Source organism: Gymnoscopelus braueri (genome assembly GCF_963280865.1).
Source record: "Gymnoscopelus braueri genome assembly, chromosome: 6".
NCBI classification, from domain to species: domain Eukaryota; kingdom Metazoa; phylum Chordata; class Actinopteri; order Myctophiformes; family Myctophidae; genus Gymnoscopelus; species Gymnoscopelus braueri.
In genome coordinates, this window is record NC_137607.1 from 44,747,703 (window position 1) to 44,766,114 (window position 18,412).

Below are 18,412 nucleotides of genomic sequence, written 5' to 3' on the forward strand. Positions count from 1 at the left end.
AACAACACATCTTGTATGGGGGTCCCTCCCTGGTACAAAATCATTTCAGATGGAAGTCAAATACATATTAATTTGGGGGTCCTTGACATCAAAAGGTTTGAGAACCACTGCTGTAGAAGAATTAGGTTGTTGTATGGCTTGAGTCAAAGTTCAACTGCTCCATCACAAAACTACTACCCAGGTTGCCTTGAGCAAGTCAATGTAACCAAGTATATTGATCCAACGGAGCTGCAAAGTAGCCGACAGTAGAAAACTGTGACTGTACTGGGCTGCTGTCAGATGTGAAAGTATGAAACAGGGTTACTTACTGACATGATACTGACCATGATAGTATGATACTGACATGGTACTGACATGATACTGACCATGATACTGACATTATGCTGACATTATGCTGACCATGATACTGACAATGATACTGACATGATACTGACATTATGCTGACCATGATACTGACAATGATACTGACATGATACTGACATGGTACTGACCATGATACTGACATGGTACTGACCACGATACTGACCATGATACTGACATTATGCTGACCATGATACTGACATGGTACTGACCATGATACTGACATTATGCTGACCATGATACTGACATGGTACTGACATGATACTGACCATGATATTGACATGGTACTGACCATGGTACTGACATGATACTGACCATGATACTGACATGATACTGACCATGATACTGACCATGGTACTGACATGGTACATGCTACTGACATTATGCTGACCTCCATCTCTGCTAATATATGAAGATTATAAAGTGTATTTGCAGTTCGAATTTACAAGGGCTTATTTGACACATTTCCAATCTGAAAATGTAGACTAGATGCAACCAGGATGGGAGGAGTACATTTCTAATTTGTTTGCCCAGAATAGAGGATTTGTCTACGACGCTCCTGTTGAATATGATCCAATTCCGCGACGGGATGAGCGGGGGACGGGACGAGACACGCAATAACCCCACATTTGCAAGACCACTTTGGTAGAAATTTGGGTTGTGTAGTTACCTTGCCATCATGATGTAACTCCAAAGGTGGACAAGAAATAAAAAATAATTTCTCCATTGACTAGAAATTGATAATTTAAAATATGCTCCTTATTGACTTACAAAGAGGCTCCTTTAAACCCGTAACTAATAATGTATATATATATTTAAATATATATATATATATATATATATATATATATATATATATATATATATATATATATATATATATATATATATATATGTGTGTGTGTGTGTGTATGTATGTATGTATGTGTTAGACATTTTTTATAATATTAAAAAAAAAAATGGTAATATATTATCAAACATCTAACAACAATATGAACTATAGTGTTAACAGAGTGACAATGACATATCAAATGAGTTATTGTGAAACAATTATGATTCATGGTCACACACTATTTCAGTAATATAATTACATTGATTAGGGCGGCAGCCACAGCTGTGACGGAGGCTAAGCAGCGGGTGTGGGAGGAGTTCGGGGAATCCATCCACTTTCGGGCGGCACCAAAGTTGTTCTGGACGACCATACGGCACCTCAGGAGGGGAAAGCGGGGAACCATCCAAGCTGTATACAGCAAGGATGGGGCTCTGCTGACTTCAAGTGAGGAAGTCGTAGGGAGGTGGAAGGAACACTTTGAGGAACTCCTAAACCCAATGACATCAGACCCACCCTCCCTGACAGGAGCAGAGCCTGAGGATGATGGGGGATCGGCGTCAATCTCCCGGAAGGAAGTCACTGAGGTAGTTAAACAACTCCACAGTGGCAAAGCTCCGGGGGTTGATGAGATTCGTCCAGAAATGCTGAAGGCTCTGGGTGTTGAGGGGCTGTCTTGGTTGATACGTCTTTGCAACATCGCGTGGAAGTCTGGGACAGTACCGAGGGAGTGGCAGACTGGGGTGGTGGTCCCACTTTTCAAAAAGGGGGACCAGAGGTTGTGTGCCAATTACAGAGGTATCACATTACTCAGCCTCCCTGGGAAAGTTTATGCCAAGGTACTGGAAAGGAGGGTCCGGCCGATAGTCGAACCTCAGATTCAAGAGGAGCAATGTGGTTTCCGTCCTGGTCGTGGAACAACTGACCAACTCTTTACTCTGGCAGGGATCCTGGAGAGGGCCTGGGAGTATGCATATCCGGTCTACATGTGTTTTGTGGATTTGGAGAAGGCATATGACCGGGTCCCCCGGGAGTTTCTGTGGGAGGTGCTGCGGGAATATGGGGTGAGGGGGACCTTGTTGAGGGCCATCCAATCTCTGTACGCCCAAAGCGAGAGCTGTGTCCGTGTGCTCGGCAGTAAGTCGGATTATTTTCCAGTGGGGGTTGGTCTCAGACAGGGCTGCGCCTTGTCACCTATCCTGTTTGTGATTTTCATGGACAGGATCTCGAGGCGAAGTCGTGGCGGAGAGGGTATACGGTTCGGTGAGCTAAGGGTTGCGTCACTGCTTTTTGCGGATGATGTGGTCCTGATGGCACCATCGGTCCGGGACCTTCAGCTCTCACTGGATCGGTTCGCAGTCGAGTGTGCGTCGGCTGGGATGAAAATCAGCATCTCCAAATCTGAGGCCATGGTTCTCAGCAGGAAACCGGTGGATTGTGCAGTCCGGGTAGGGAATGAGGCTTTGCCCCAGGTGAAGAAGTTTAAGTATCTCGGGGTCTTGTTCACGAGTGAGGGGAGGACGGAGCAGGAGATCAGCCGGAGAATCGGAGCAGCAGGAGCGGTATTGCAGTCGCTGTACCGCACTGTGGTGACGAAAAGAGAGCTGAGCCAGAAGGCAAAGCTCTCGGTCTTCCGAGCAATCTTCGTTCCTACTCTCACCTATGGTCATGAAGTGTGGGTCATGACCGAAAGAATAAGGTCGCGGGTACAAGCGGCCGAAATGAGTTTTCTCAGACGGGTGGCTGGCATCTCCCTTAGAGATAGGGTGAGAAGTTCGGTCACCCGGGAGAGACTCGGAGTAGAGTCGCTGCTCCTTCGCTTGGAAAGGAGCCAGCTTAGGTGGTTCGGGCATCTAGTACGGATGCCTCCCGAGCGTCTCCCTAGGGAGGTCCTCGCTGCACGTCCCACTGGGAGGAGACCCCGGGGCAGACCAAGGACCAGATGGGCGGATTACATCTCCACACTGGCCTGGGAACGCCTCGGGATCCCCCAGGAGGAAGTTGCTAATGTTGCTCAGGAGAGGAAGGTCTGGAGCTCTCTGCTGGAACTGTTGCCCCCGCGACCCGACTCCGGATAAGCGGTTGAAGATGGATGGATGGATGGATATCTTATTGTATTGATTTCATTTTATTTGAATGCAGGGTCATTCAAATGAGTCCATATACAAACACATGTGTTGAATTAACTGTGGAAAAACTTGAAGAACAAAGACACTGGATTAAGTAAGCTTGGCTGTTAGCCTGCTCCTGACCAGGCTAACTTCACAGCTAAATTGCCATGGTAACTAAGGTAGGCTTGCTTCAATTCTCTTTTGTGGAATCGGATAAGGCTAAACTTAGCCAGGGTGAACTGGCTAAACTAATCTTCAAGATAATTCAGCTTTTGTGGAACCGATTCAGCTCTAATCCTGGCTAAATTAAGTCGATAGCAGAATCCTTGAACTTGACCAATCATGGAGTCCAAAACCAGAGCGGCGTCCTTCTCTGTGGCTGAACAGCAGCACTGCAGCAGCTCATGAAATCATACAAGGAAGTGAAATGTATTTAAGCAAGAAAGGAAACGCGACCTCAATAAATAGATCCAGGGAGAAAGCGTGGCAAAGTATTGCAAGCACACACAGAGTGTGTTGACGCGCAATAACCCCACATTTGCAAGACCACTTTGGTAGAGGTTTGGGTTGTGTAGTTACCTTGCCATCATGATGTAACTCCAAAGATGGACAAGAAATAAAAAATAATTTCTCCATTGTAATTTCTCCATATATATATATTTACGTCAGACATTTTTTATAATATTAAAAAAAATCTGTAATATATTATCAAACATCTAACAACAATATGAACTATAGTGTTAACAGAGTGACAATGACATATCACATGAGTCATTGTGAAACAGTTATGATTCATGGTCACACACTATTTCAGTAATATAATTAATTTGATTATATCTTATTGTATTTATTTCATTTTATTTGAATGCAGGGTCATTAAAATGAGTCCATATACAAACACGTGTTTTGAATTAACTGTGGAAAAACTTGAAGAACAAGGCACTGGATTAAGTAAGCTTGGCTGTTAGCCTGCTCCTGACCAGGCTAACTTCACAGCTAAATTGCCATGGTAACTAAGGTAGGCTTGCTTCAATTCTCTTTCGCGGAATCGGGTCATGGCTTAAAATAAGCCAGGGTGAACTGGCTAAACTAATCTTCAAGATAATTCAGCTTTCATGGAACCGATTCAGCCCTAATCCTGGCTAAATTAAGCCAGGATAGGGGTTAAAGCCAGGCTTTAGCTATAATTCACCTTTCGAGGAATAGGGCCCTGGATAAGTTTATCCATGACTCGATTTCACGAAAGAAAATTTACGCAATCCTACCTTAGTTACCATGGAAATTTAGCTGTGAAGTTAGCCTGGTAGGGACCAGACTAACAGCCAAGTTTACTTAATCCAGTGCCTTGTTCTTCAAGTTTTTCCACAGTTAATTCAACACATGTGTTCGTATATTGACTCATTTTAATGACCCTGCATTCTGGACGGCACTTCAGATATATAAATAGATGGATTCCATGTAATCTCTACATTGCATGCATACCTGCCAACCTCAGACCGTCCGGGGCTCTTGACCACGCTGGGGGTCCCCCCCCAGGACATTTTTAACAGAGTATTTCCAGTATTCTGGTGGATTTGGGGAGTTTGACACTTTTATCAGGCTTAGCAAAAAGCAGTTAATTAAAGTGTACTATAAGTATACTTCTTTTATACTAGTATACTTTAAGCTTTTTATATACTCAATATACTTAAAACTAGTATACATAAGTATACTTGGCTTATACTGAAAAGTATAAAGACAAGTCTAAGTATACTAATTAGACTACCAAGTACTACAATTCTAAGGCTTATACTTGTACTTCCTAAGACTAGTATACTTAAGTATACTTGTCGTATACTGAAAAGTATAAAGAAAAGTCTAAGGCTTATACTTATACTTCCTGAGACTAGTATACTTAAGTATACTTGTCTTATACTGAAAAGTATAAAGAAAAGTCTAAGGCTTATACTTATACTTCCTGAGGCAAAGTATATAAACTTATAGTATATCTTGATCTAAGTATAAGGTAACAGGTGCTTACTTTCAATTGATTAGACTATGTTTTTCACCACACACTTTGACTTCTTTGATGTATTACCCCAGCATGTTTTACATACTAAATAAACTTACATGTTCAAGTTTATAGCAATCTGGGAACCCAATTCTCAATTCTGTCAATTCCCTCCACAATAGAAATGTCCTAACTATTTGTCAGGGGACATACTGTGTTCCATGAAAATACTTCATGAGAGTGCCCATATTGGACTCAAATGAAAAGGTTGACGTAGCCCATAATGGGCCCCATAGTTTGACACTTTGAGCAGTGTGTGTGAGCAAGTGCACATTAAAAGTCATGTTGTTTTCCCCATACAATCTTTGGAACTCAATGACAAACTTTCTAAGAGCTAGCTCTGATACCAAGATGCTTCCAGTCTTAATGTTATCCTGCAACAATGTGTATATGCCAAACACCAGTAGGAACAAATGGTTCAAAACATTTGGCAGGGAGTATGCCTTTCAATACAGGCAGAGCATAGAAAAGGAGAAATGCTCGCCACTCTGAAGCTTTCCAGAACCTCCTGTCACTCAACAGTGACCTTGGTGTCTTAGTGATCTCAACAGGTGGTTTGATTTTTACAAGTCGCCGATCAACTTCATCAATCTCATTGCCAATGTACCAGGGAGATCCACTGTTTGTTGACTCAAACCACAATTTAGAGAGTTGCCTAGTGACTCCCATGCAGGCACACATTGTGTTGATATTCTGGAATGAAGCCGTTTATAATTTGGAAGTATTTAAGCTTCATTAAAGGAGATGGTCCTTTGACTCCATACACTGGCTCATCAGTTGTACCTGACATTGCATGACTGAAATGATCCCTCTCATTTCGAAGTGGGGGTTCAGGTTGTTCATATGGATATGATCTACCACCTTTGTGTAAACAAAAGTCACAGCCATAAAAAATATGAAACTGTTTAGTATTACGAAGCAATGGACGGGCCACAGAGTCAGAGCTACAAATCAGCACAAACACTTTAGAAACATGGCCGTTTCCCTGTCTGTCTTGCCACGTAATACCTTCAGTTTCTAATGATGAGGCTTCTTGAACAAATGGTGTTAGTAATGCAAACATGGATGGTTTAGTTGGCCCAAACCATAATGCTTGCATCAACACATGCCTTTTCCTCATTTTCGGTTTCAGTTCAATAATCTGACACTGAATCAGCCAAATGCTGCATTTAGAGCTTTTGAACACTGGTGCACCATCACAATTAGAATTTAGTGTCAAGTCATCCTTCCCAAGGACTCCACTATCACACAACCTTTGATTCTGCACCAGGCTGTATGTCAGATATAACACCAAAGGATCTTCTTTTTTCAGTGAGACTGACATCATGTTCTTGCAGAAGCTGATTAATCTGTGCATACAGGGGAATGACAAGAACATATATGCCCTTTTTCAAACTTGTGTTGGCATCAGATTCTGTGTTGCAAAAGTCACAATGAGAGGGGCAATGTGCACCAACACTTTTCACAATAAAAGTGAATCTCAAAATGAGATGAACTTCCAAATTCTTTGTGGAAAAGATAATGTGAGGGTGGAATCAGACCTGGAAACACTATATCAAACAATTCCAGTAAATGAGTAAGTGCTTTGCCTGTGATATTGTTCCGCAAAACACATAGGTCATCAGCATCAACACACTTTCTTCTTTTGAAACATCTGCACCAGGATACAGGGGCGTGTCACCATCTGAACCGTCTTTACTGCCCTATAGATAAAAAGACAAAAAGCATGTATAAATGAGTACCTGTATGAGTAGCAGCAGACAGGAATATCAGTCCAGCATAAGACATTTTCACCCTGGATTATCACAAAATTCACATAATTGCCTCATGGCCTAGAAAGAGTAGCTTGCCTGTGTGTGTGTGTGTGTGTGTGTGTGTGTGTGTGTGTGTGTGTGTGTGTGTGTGTGTGTGTGTGTGTGTGTGTGTGTGTGTGTGTATGTCTCAATGAGTCTAAATTTAACCCATCATATTTTATTGTCTCTATTTAACAACACTAAAAGATATAGAAATTTGGGAGTTAGAAAATAAATAGGAAGTGAATTTCACTTTTACAGATGCTGTAATTTTGAAACAGTCTCACTTCAGACTTGCACTACTACGTGCGTTCTCAACTCCACATCATGCAAACATTAAATAGTGTAATGACATGAGAAAAAGAAAACATTGTTAGGCAACACACTGCAGCTTCTTCCTCAGGTGATCTAGGCACATCACATATCTGTGTCTGCTGACCAGGTGAAAACAGCAGCTACAGTTCACCCATAGATCATTTTATTTAATGGGCTTACAGTATCTACTATCAATTTGTCATTGAAATATTGTCTACATACCACTGGAAATTCTCCACTACTGCAACACGTCTTCATCTTCACTTCTGTCCCCTTCAGAATCTGACAGGTCTTCATTCTACAAATGAACAAGGGAAAATAATGAATGGGTAAAAGGGTAGGACATTTATATAAACAAGGTCAAAATATTATATGTAAACATATAATACATTATCCTATTCTCTTCTGGTAGAGCTGAGAACAGACTGGCCTCAATAGTAAGAGGCAGGATACCTGTTCTCAGCTGAGCACATGATAACTGCTGGTTTCTGGTTAACCACTCGCCTAAAGGAGCATTCCCCCTTGGCCGGGGGAGATATTAGGCTTTTGGTGTATGAGCATAGATAGCTCTGTACTATTTATAATATAGACATTAAAGTGCAAGAAGAGTATCAGCCTGATGTATAACATACAGTGTACAGTATACAGTATGGAAGAGTGGAAGAGAACCGTTGACTGTGAAAAGCCCACCTTGATATGTTGTTAAATAGCGACACCCACTGGGCAGCTAGGGACATTATACATCTCAAGTCTGTTGTTTTACCCTTCTGTTCCAATAGGAGGCGGTGTAGACCATACCGTCCACAACATGTTCATATGGTTATTTACATTATATATTTGAAATAAGTATAATTCTGAACACAAAACCGTTCAGAATCTTCTTATTTTTTTTACAGAACTCTGTACACAGTAGGTTATTATGATATTATTTATCAGCAGAGGCTAAGACAAGCATACATCTACTAAAACATTTTTATGCCATTGTTTTAAATTGTTTCAATGTTGTTTTTTCTGCTTTGTTGTTGAATTGTGTTTTATTTTCTGTAAAGCACTTCTGCTTTATTTTTTTAAGCACTTTGAGCTGCATTTATGTCATGAAAGGTGCTATATAAATAAAGTTAATTATTATTATTATTATTATTATTATTATTAAACTTGCTATAATTGTCAACAAGGACTGAAAACAACTTTGTTGAAAAGGGGGCATAAAACGGTGGTTGACTGGTTGTCAAAGAGGGTCCAGGGACTCTCAGCTCAGGGTTCCTAGAGTTGAAGGGGTTCCAAATGGACCTTTTCGAGGTCTGTAACTCTGAAGACAAGTTTTCATTTGACAGGGTAAAATGTGACTACCGTTATGGGGATTTAGAAAAAAAGGTTTTAGAACCACCGTCAAAAAAGACGGGGTCTTGCTGTATTACTCAGGCTGCACTGCAGTGTCTATTCACAGGCGCGAACCCACTACTGAGCGGCACGGGGGCTTTGACCTGCTCCGTTTCCGGCCTGGGCCGGTTCGCCCCTCCTTAGACAACCTGGTGGTCCCGGGCTCCCCCAGGAGCTCCATATCGATACCGAACTTAGTGCGGACACCCGATCGACATAGTCCACTGCAGCTCAGAACCCCTGAGCTCAAACGATCCGCCAGCCTCAGCCTCCCAGTAACTTGGATTACAGGCGCACGCCACTGCGCCCGGCAAGAAACAGAGGAACTAGTTGGGCTTTTATCTTTGAGAGACATTACGTCATTGGGAATACTGCGCTCGTCACTGCCATCTAGTGGTGGTTAAACAAAGAAATGATGAAAACATGATGATGATGATGTCAGGCAGAGCTATGTTCTAGAATTAACTGGAATTCTCAAGAAAAACATAATCGAATCATTTACATTAATACTTCACCATTAAGAAAATAATATATTTTTCATGTCTGGCTAAAACAGCAATAACCTTGTATAAAATGGCACATTTCTGGTGGTTCAGAGTATTCTCTTGTTTCTACACCGTCATTCTTCAGCTTTCACAAATTAGTTGAGCCACAAAACGATTGCAAAATGAGTGTGGGAACCCAGGTGAATGGTGCACCCACTGCACCTGACTTAATCACATGACCAGGAAGTACAAAACCCTAGCTCCTTCCAGTAGAGAGCCATTTGTCTCTGCTGTAGGTTGCATGGTTCATACAGGGAGAAGGAGAACACATGGTAGGCCAAAAACTGAACCTTGTAGATCTGCTACTTTGTGCGACTCTTTTGTTTGTTGCAGCTAGTGCTAATGTTAGCTTATTGTTTGAGCACATGTTACTGCTGGCTTTTGTTTGTTTGGTTGCCTATTTTCTGTTGAGCACATGGAGGCTTCCCATGCTCTTTAGCACTTTAATTTAGCCAACATCATTGTGTTTTATTATCTTATTTTAATGCATTTATTTATTATTTCAGTTTTACAAATGAAGTGACCTCCTGTCCTGTGGTGTCTGTTCTGTCTGCCCTACCTGGAGACACGGGTAAAGCAGTATACATTTTATGCATTGCACTCTTTGTGTATTTTAATGTATTTTAGTTTGTAACATCACTGTCTTCTTTTATACAGCAGCTCTGGTGTTGAGGTTGCCCCCCTCGCCTTGGCCTTGCATTGTGTGCACAGTTACTGCAACACAAAGTAGGTTTTAAGCTGTTTGTTCTTTTAATGATTTGAATATAGTGTTTTATTTAGTGTGATACTAGGGCTGGCAACTAATGCGTTTTGTTTGTTTCCTTAAAGGGACCACACCGGCCACTGTTTTCCACTGTTAATTTACTCCTTTTTGTTTTGTTTATTTGAGTCATCTAGCCAAGGTACACTGTAGGCATAGGTTTTAACATTCATCCATATTGGCATATTCTAACCGTTTCTCTCCTGTGTTCTGTTACAGTTTAATTTGTGTAACCCTGTTCAAGGCCGGGTCCGCCCTGCTGCACACGGCTTTCCTCTCAGCTTGGGACTGCACTGGGGACCCCTTTGGTTTTTATTGGTGTGTATTGATATAACCTGGCACTGCATGTTTTGTATTTGAATTTTGTATTTATATTGCATGATTTCTTTGAGGCCAGGCCTATCCCCTTTTCTTTCCCCTAGTTCTTTTGGTATTCACTGTGTGCACGGGCCGACCCGCCCTTCCTTAGAAAGCGAGAGGTAACTGTTAGCCATTTTAATACTAAATACCCTGCCTTAAGGACCTTGATTGTCATGCTAGTTTGTAATAGACAACAGTGATGTGTTTTGTCATTTCATGGTAATAAAGTATGTTATATTTCTACACAAACTGCCTCTAGTAAAGTAATTGTTCCTGTTTAAGGGAAATTGGTCATATTACATTGTCTTGAACATTCTAAGGTTTAGGGGTTCCTCCTGCCCCCTCTACAAGTGGGAGGTGGCGTAGTCAGGCATATTAGAGTATTACTACTCAGTTACTACATGAGTATGTATCACTCTCTCTGCAATGACTCAATTCACTATTTTCATAAAATCTCAACAAGGCCATGGAATGTCATATATTAGATCCATAACTCAAGTATTTTACAAGGTGTAATTTGGCGGCCAAAGTAATTAGCAATTATGCGCATGTTGCCCTTGTCAGATCAGAACCATATAGGCTTATGTATAATGCCAATGTGTCAAGCAAGGATTCCCTTGAGTCTTCAGCTTCTAGCTCCTCTCTTAGTGTCATGTTTTCATGCTTTTATCTACTACCACTGTATTGTTGGACATTTTTACACTGCCAGAGAACCATGTCTATGTCCAATATGTAGGTACCCGTTAAGGATTCCCTGCAGGTTAGTGTACACTGAAGCATTGTTATTGTAACATGGATCTCAACATATGTCATGACTTCCTGCTGCACTGCAAGTCTACTGCTTATTTATATGAACATTTTCAATAAACGTTTTAAATTATTTTAAATAAAGAATATTTCCAACTGACCCTGTGTCATATAACACCATATCTCGATGTCAAGGGTGCTAGGACAGCTGAAGAGAGTGGGAGGGGAAAAAATCAAGCTGATAGAACTCCAGAAATGAGTTATTTGTATCTCTCGTTCTTGATTGATTGAATACTTTATTAACAGTTTGTAAAAAAGGCACGGTGGCACAGATTTATACAAAAAAATGCTAAAAGGATAACCCAATAAGCCCAGAGCTTATTTCCATTGAGGTCCTGTGTATTCTCATACATTGCATAATGGTGCATTTACCTCTTCAATGTCAGTATCCAACCGGCTAGCGTTAAGTTCATCATCTTCATCTTCACTGTTGGAAGTGTTACTCATGTGATCTTCATGTGATGTGTTGATCTGATCATCATTATTGTCATTCTACATGTGAACAAGGGAGAGAGAATGAAACATTTACTGAATGAACGATTGAATTTTGCAGGTTCGCTGCAACCAAAGTCTTGATGCATGTTTGGAGAATTAATTCATCTAGACTCGGGTTAGGCTACATGAAAGGTCAAAATGTACCACAATTAAGTTGAACATTCCTTTAGGGAGTAAGAAAGCACTCAACTATTATAGCAAACCTATAACTACGTACTGTAAATTGTGTGCAAAGTTGAAAGGAAATTGGCCCAGCGTATTTCAAGGTTTTGCTGCCTTGGCTCAACAACAACCAAAAAAACACTTCAATGAGGCAAAAACTGCAGGTCACTGAGACTGTACCTCTTGCTCTTGCATGTCAGTATTCAACAGGCTGGTTGTGGAAGAGTTCTCAGCATTGAGTTCTTCTTCACCGCTGGAATTGTTAACTTCATCTTCACTGGTGGAAGTGTTACCCATGTGACCTTCAATGTTGATGTGGTCATCATCATTCTACAGATTAACAAGATAAAGACAATGAAACATTGAATTAATTAAGAACATCATTGAACTTGTGCAAGTCTGGTGCTGCCACTTGGCTTGTTGATGCCATGTTGGGAGAATAGATTTAGTCATTTGGCCCTTCATGTCAAGTTTTTTTTTTGCCAAATCACAACAGTTACAATTAGCCATGTATATACAGCTTATTTTATTATAACATAGCTTGTAGTGTTATGGGAGAAAATATTCAGTGAAGTAGGCAGATATGACATGAATTAAATGATAATATCTACTGATGGCATAGTTTAGAGAAGTGAGATTGATCAAACAGGATTCTAAACTGACCCAAACACTTGGGGAAAATAGAAGATATCCTGGCAACAGATGATTACACTGTTAGGCAAATGACACGGTATATTTCAAGAGGTGTTGCCTTTGATCAATAACTTGGACATAAAACAATGCCAGTGAAGCTAAAACTGTCATTGTGCATTTACCTGTTGAATGCAAGTATCCAAAAGCATAGGTGAGGAGGAGTTCCCATTGTTGACATCATCAGCTTCTCTGTGTGAAGCAGTGCTCATGTGATCTTGTGTGTTGTCCTGTTAGGCAAGGGAAGATGTAATGTATAAGTATAAATGTAAAAGGGCTGTACATAGTAGGTAGCATTTAAAACAAATCTCATCTCTCCAACTGCATGAGTTTAGAACTTAAATTAATCATCGTCTCCGCCAGGCCGAAAGGCATGGCGAGAGAGTATGTTTTTCCCCTTGTCCGTCCGTCCGTGTGTCCGTGTGTCCATCTGTCTGTGAACAGCTAATCTCCGGCACCGTTGGCCCGCTCACTGCGAAACTGTGCACACACACTCCCTGGATGCCAATTCAGAACGTCTGCCATGCATTTTTCACATGGGCCTGTTATAGTGCCACCAGGATGCCAAAATAACCTACCTGACCTGGCAGAGACCTGTGCTCCGAGGAGCACTTTTTCTAGTTGTACAATCAGATGAATAAAAACCAAAGTTGGAAAATGTATTATTACATAATACTTATGTTATTACATAACATTGTTTCCAAAATAAATAATAATAAATTGCATTTTAGTCTCTAACATTTCAATCCATGACATTTTTCTAACCAGTGTTTATGTACCAATATCAAACCAGCCCTTAACCACACCCTTGTCAGTTTGTCACAACATGCACCTGCATAACAGCCATTTATGTTAAGGTTAGACACATTAATGCTTGGAATATGCTATTATTATCCTCACATCACCAGGCTTTCAACTTGTGGAATGTCTGGATTCTGTCTTAGAAACCAATTTATACACCTTCAGTTCATATACACACAGAGACCACTATGCTCTAGACTGGATGTAGATTAATGTTGAAACATCATGTGGTTGGTGGCTACCGATATACAATGCAAACATTTTATTCTGCCAATTGCATTGAAAATGAACAAGCAGTAAAGATCTCCTGAAGCACTATAAGTGACCGCTGTGTTCTGATCTTTGACATAAACGTGAAATTAAAGCAGAAATCAAAGGATTATCTGTTACTTACATTAACTTTCCATCTGTACTTCGTAGTCCTTGGAATCTCTTCTGTTGTCCTCCAAGTATCTTTTATAAGGTCCACGACGTTTGGCCATGTTTAATGTAACACAACAAGCAGCCAGCTAGCTAGCTACCATGTGGCTGATGAACCCAATGAGAAGACACCTGCCAGCTCTCTGCCATTGCTCTTCTCCCCTCCCCCCAATGAGAAGCGCCCAAATTCAAACAGAGTGCAGTGCACTCCTCTCCAGTGTTGGAAAAGTTACTCAAAACCAGTAATATATTACTTACTACATATTACTTTACTTTACTTTTTTCCCCCGCCCCCAGTAATTGCATCCTTTCTCCCTTAAAAGTCTGACTTTGCATTTTCAACATTAGCAGTTGTTTTTTTTCTATTTTCTGCAGCCTACATTGTAAAATCCTCATTGTTGATTTAACTCTAAAAAGTGTTCTGTACACATGACATGATGGGTCCATTTGGTTCCATTTGTACACTCATTTGAATTAAATTAACACTAAGACTTATACTGTGTATGAATTCATAACTTACAGACTACATGAAAACCATTAATGGAAACGAGACCGCAAGGACTTTTTTGGAAGGACCTTTTAAACAAAGTATTTTAAATGTATTTAATGTATTTTTTGCCTAATAAAATATTCAAATTCAAACACCTGGGCTCAAACTGGTAATGACTCATCATGAGACACAATCTTGAGAGAGAGAGAGAGAGAGAGAGAGAGAGAGAGAGAGAGAGAGAAGCCGACCTATGGAACTAGTAGACTTTTCTCAAACCATAACGTGGACAGTTCAATTAGTGTCACTTATCTGCCTATGAATGGAGTGAGCAAGCAGCCTCTGCTGCCAACCATGCTCATAGGGAGCGCTCCCTCCGTTCTAATGATAAATGGCTTTGCTGAAAATTAGCCCCAGAATAAGGGATGCAAGGGTTATAATAACCATGGCTTTTGAATCTTGGCAACTACAAAGAGACCACCACAATAAAATAAATTAAAAAAAATTGGGTGTCGTGGCTACCAAATTCTATGAACCTGTAACCTGGATTAAGCCGGGATTGCCATTGTGAATTAATGTTACCGTACTTGAGTTCCTTGTTGTTCCGCTTGCATGAATTGTTGACATTAAATAAATTTGTTTATTCCTGGAGTTGCTTTCAAATTGGACAATTTGTCCAATTTGAAAGCAACTCCAGGAATAAACTCATCTCTGTCTATTTGCAAAATAAAATTGAAATATCTTTTACTACTTTTAGCAACGCTGATGGACATAACATTGTGGATGTATTGTATGCAGTTAAGTTGACTGGTTCATCTACATTTAGTTTTTTGGCTGCAGTTGCCATTGTGTCTTGCACCATCAAACCACCATCTTGTCTGATATTTATTAGGTAGCAGATTAACTATCAACCAATCATCACGTTTGTAAACGGTGTTTCAGGCAAGCAATTAGCAATCAGTTACGCAATGTATTGTCTTTATTGTAGTTGTATTTTCAACTTCATTCTTTTTCGATGTCATAGGCTATGTTTTTATAATTGACAACCAATTAAGTTATCATTACGTGTTATTTATTAGGCTTTAATTCAGAGTTTGTATATAGGCCGATACATCATTTAATTATTGAGCTACTAGAGTCTCGGGGGGCTATGCCCCCCGAGACCCCATCCGCTGCGCAGGGCTTTGCGTTTGTTGGTCCCTCCGTGTCCCTCTGTCTGTATGTATTCAGTAATGAAAAAAAATAAAAAAGGAACAAAATAATAATAAAATACCCCTTGGGGGTGCGCGGACCCCCTCGCGGAACCCCTGGGAGTGTTGGGAGCCGCGCGAAACATCGCCGACCCTTTCAGACCCCATAGAGATCCACCGTCTTGCTCCCTGTGGCTTTTGTTTTTTCATGAACCTCGCCTTGCTTGTTTCTGGCGCTTGTTTTTCTCCAAACTGGCATCCTAACTCCAACCTGGCATCCCGACTGACTGCCGTCTCGGTTCGTGTGACTGTTAGAGGCTGGTGCGGGTAACTAATAATGTATTGTTTGGGATTTGCATGGCACGGAGATCATGGACATATTAGCGTGAGTGTGGTGGGATAGACTCTATCCCACCACATCATGTGTCTATCAACCTTTTTTGTGCCAAGGCACACCTGGCATAGCCAAAAAATCCCAGGGCACACCTAGATATACGGTATATATATATATATATATATAATTATATAATTATATATATATACGGTATATCTATATACACACACTAGGGGTGTGCCGACACTAATTTCACGAAACCATACGATACGATATTGGGCACACAACTTCGATACGATTTCGATACGATACGCACTTTTTTATCCTGAAAATATATGGGGGAGAAAAAAAGCAAATGCAAACAAATATTTCTGTTTTTGCATTATTCAGACATGCAAACTTGTAGCTTTTCAGCTTCCACTAGCCGTTTTGAATCCAAATAGGGCAATAGTGTGACACCTGACCCGAAAAAAAACCAGCATTTTGTCACCCTTTTCACCTCGGGGCTGTTTGCATGCCTGATTATTATTATTGTTAAAAAATGATATTTTTTCAAACCTTCTTCAAACGGCGCGGCACACCTCAGCAGTAGCCCCGGCCCAAAATTGGGACGTTTGCCAGGGTTGATATACACTGCAGATAGAGACATGACCAAACAAAAAGGTAAGCAAGAGAGGGGGTTGAAGCGAAGGACGCGCGTCTGTTGTTGTTGTTGTTGTTGTGGCGATGCAGAGATTTCAATGGCCGCCGCTTCGTGTTGCTTCGGCTGTGGCCGTCGGCGTTCGGTGGTGCTCACGGTAAACGGTGCTAAAGTGTTTCCCCGTCCGCTGTGGTCGTAATGTGGTGAGTAGAATTAATTATGTTCCGAGGAGGTAAATGTGTAGTGAGCAATGAGAAGTACCCTACGCCACCCGTAAATTCATCGCGCACGTTGTGGCTAGTGTTGTGGTGGCATGTGATATGTCAACCCGATCTCCAGAGAACTAGTATACATTGCACGGATCCAGTGCACTTCATTCCGTGGATAGTCGCCTAGAAACCCTGAAATTCTGTGCATATGTACATCTCTCCCTTTGTGACAAAACCATTTCGGAGGCGCGCAGTCTCAAGGGAATTGTCGCCACGTACGGGGCCACCGAGCGAGCTAAAGCGAGCGAGTTGCTGTCCCGAACGTTGCGACATTCCCTTGTGCCTACTCAGCGCCGTTTGAGTTATGTACCGATAGGCACAGAATCGTACATTTTGTTGTGCTTCCGGGTTTTTCCGGGTTGCGACTGGTTACGCCCACCGTGGGACTCGCCGTACATATGCACGCAATTTCGGGGTTTCTATGCGACTATCCACGGAATGAAGTGCACTGGATCCGTGCAATGTATACTAGTTCTCTGGAGATCAGGCTGGATATGTAGTTGTTGTGTTTAGTCCAAATCAATGGAGTGGGAATGGCGTCAGTGGCGAGAGATCCAAATGAATGGAGTGGGTGTGGCGTCAGCGGCGAGAGGTAACAATCCAATTGTAAAGATAGATATCATGTTGATGAAACCATGTGTTTAAGATTTCCTTTGGAATTCCTTCGTTTCGAAGTGAGAGTATTTTTGCCATTACATTGTGAACAGTATTTATAGCTTCCAAGTTGCTTGTGGACAATGGGTGTAATGGGTTGTGTTTTATGTAGGACTTTTTGGTTACTGGGTCCTCAGTCACTCATGTGCAGGTTTCAATGATTTCTTGATTGTCCCTATGTATTAAGTGAGATGTAGTCACATGTTTTTGGTGTGTTTAATTACCGGTTGGTCTCACCAGTTTTTTAGCACTACATAACGAGAGTTGTTTTGTATTAATTTAGCCCTGACAAATGCAGAAGGAGCGAGTGCATTTTCCGGCAGCGGCTGCTGCCGCGGAACTGCCGCGGAACTGCCGGTGGAGGAGCGGCAACTGCCGGCAGTGACTGCCGGCGGTGGAGTGGCAGCTGCCGGCGGAGCAGCGGAACTGCCGCGGAACTGCCGGTGGAGGAGCGGCAGCAGCGGAACTGCCGCGGAACTGCCGGTGGAGGAGCGGCAGTCAACTTATTTTTTCCGCCGATAAAGTATAGTTTTGGACCATGACGGAGGCGCGCCGACTCAGTAGACCTTGAGGCCAAGGAGTCGCGCCCGAGCGCCTCCAGGCACGAGTGCCCTTGACGACCGGCCGATGGTCTACTAGTCGACTAAGCGCCGTCCGAGTTATGTACCGATAGGCACAGAATCGTAAATAATATTGGTGGGGACTGCGTTACACAAACGCAGCACACTCCCAAAGCTGGCGCCGCCGGCAGCTCCACGGCAGCTCTGCCGGAAAATGCACTCGCTGTCCCTCGACAAATGAATGAACAAACGAACAAAATAATTAATTAATTGAATTGTATATGACGCTTTTTCAAACATAGTTACAAAGTGCTTTACAGACATGTTAAAAACAGCAAACATCAGCAAGAGAAAAATAGAAATAAGAAAAGAAAAAAAACATTAAAATAGCATTTGTCTT

At 41.6% G+C, this 18,412-nt stretch overlaps 1 long non-coding RNA gene across 1 annotated transcript; it reads left to right on the forward strand.

The window, feature by feature from the left end:
* The first annotated feature begins 9,594 nt into the window (after positions 1–9,594).
* On the forward strand, positions 9,595–11,323 carry LOC308087342. Its single transcript, XR_013933320.1, has 3 exons — positions 9,595–9,655; positions 9,890–9,954; positions 10,041–11,323. It is a non-coding gene; the product is annotated as an uncharacterized lncRNA (long non-coding RNA).
* Positions 11,324–18,412: the final 7,089 nt, after the last annotated feature.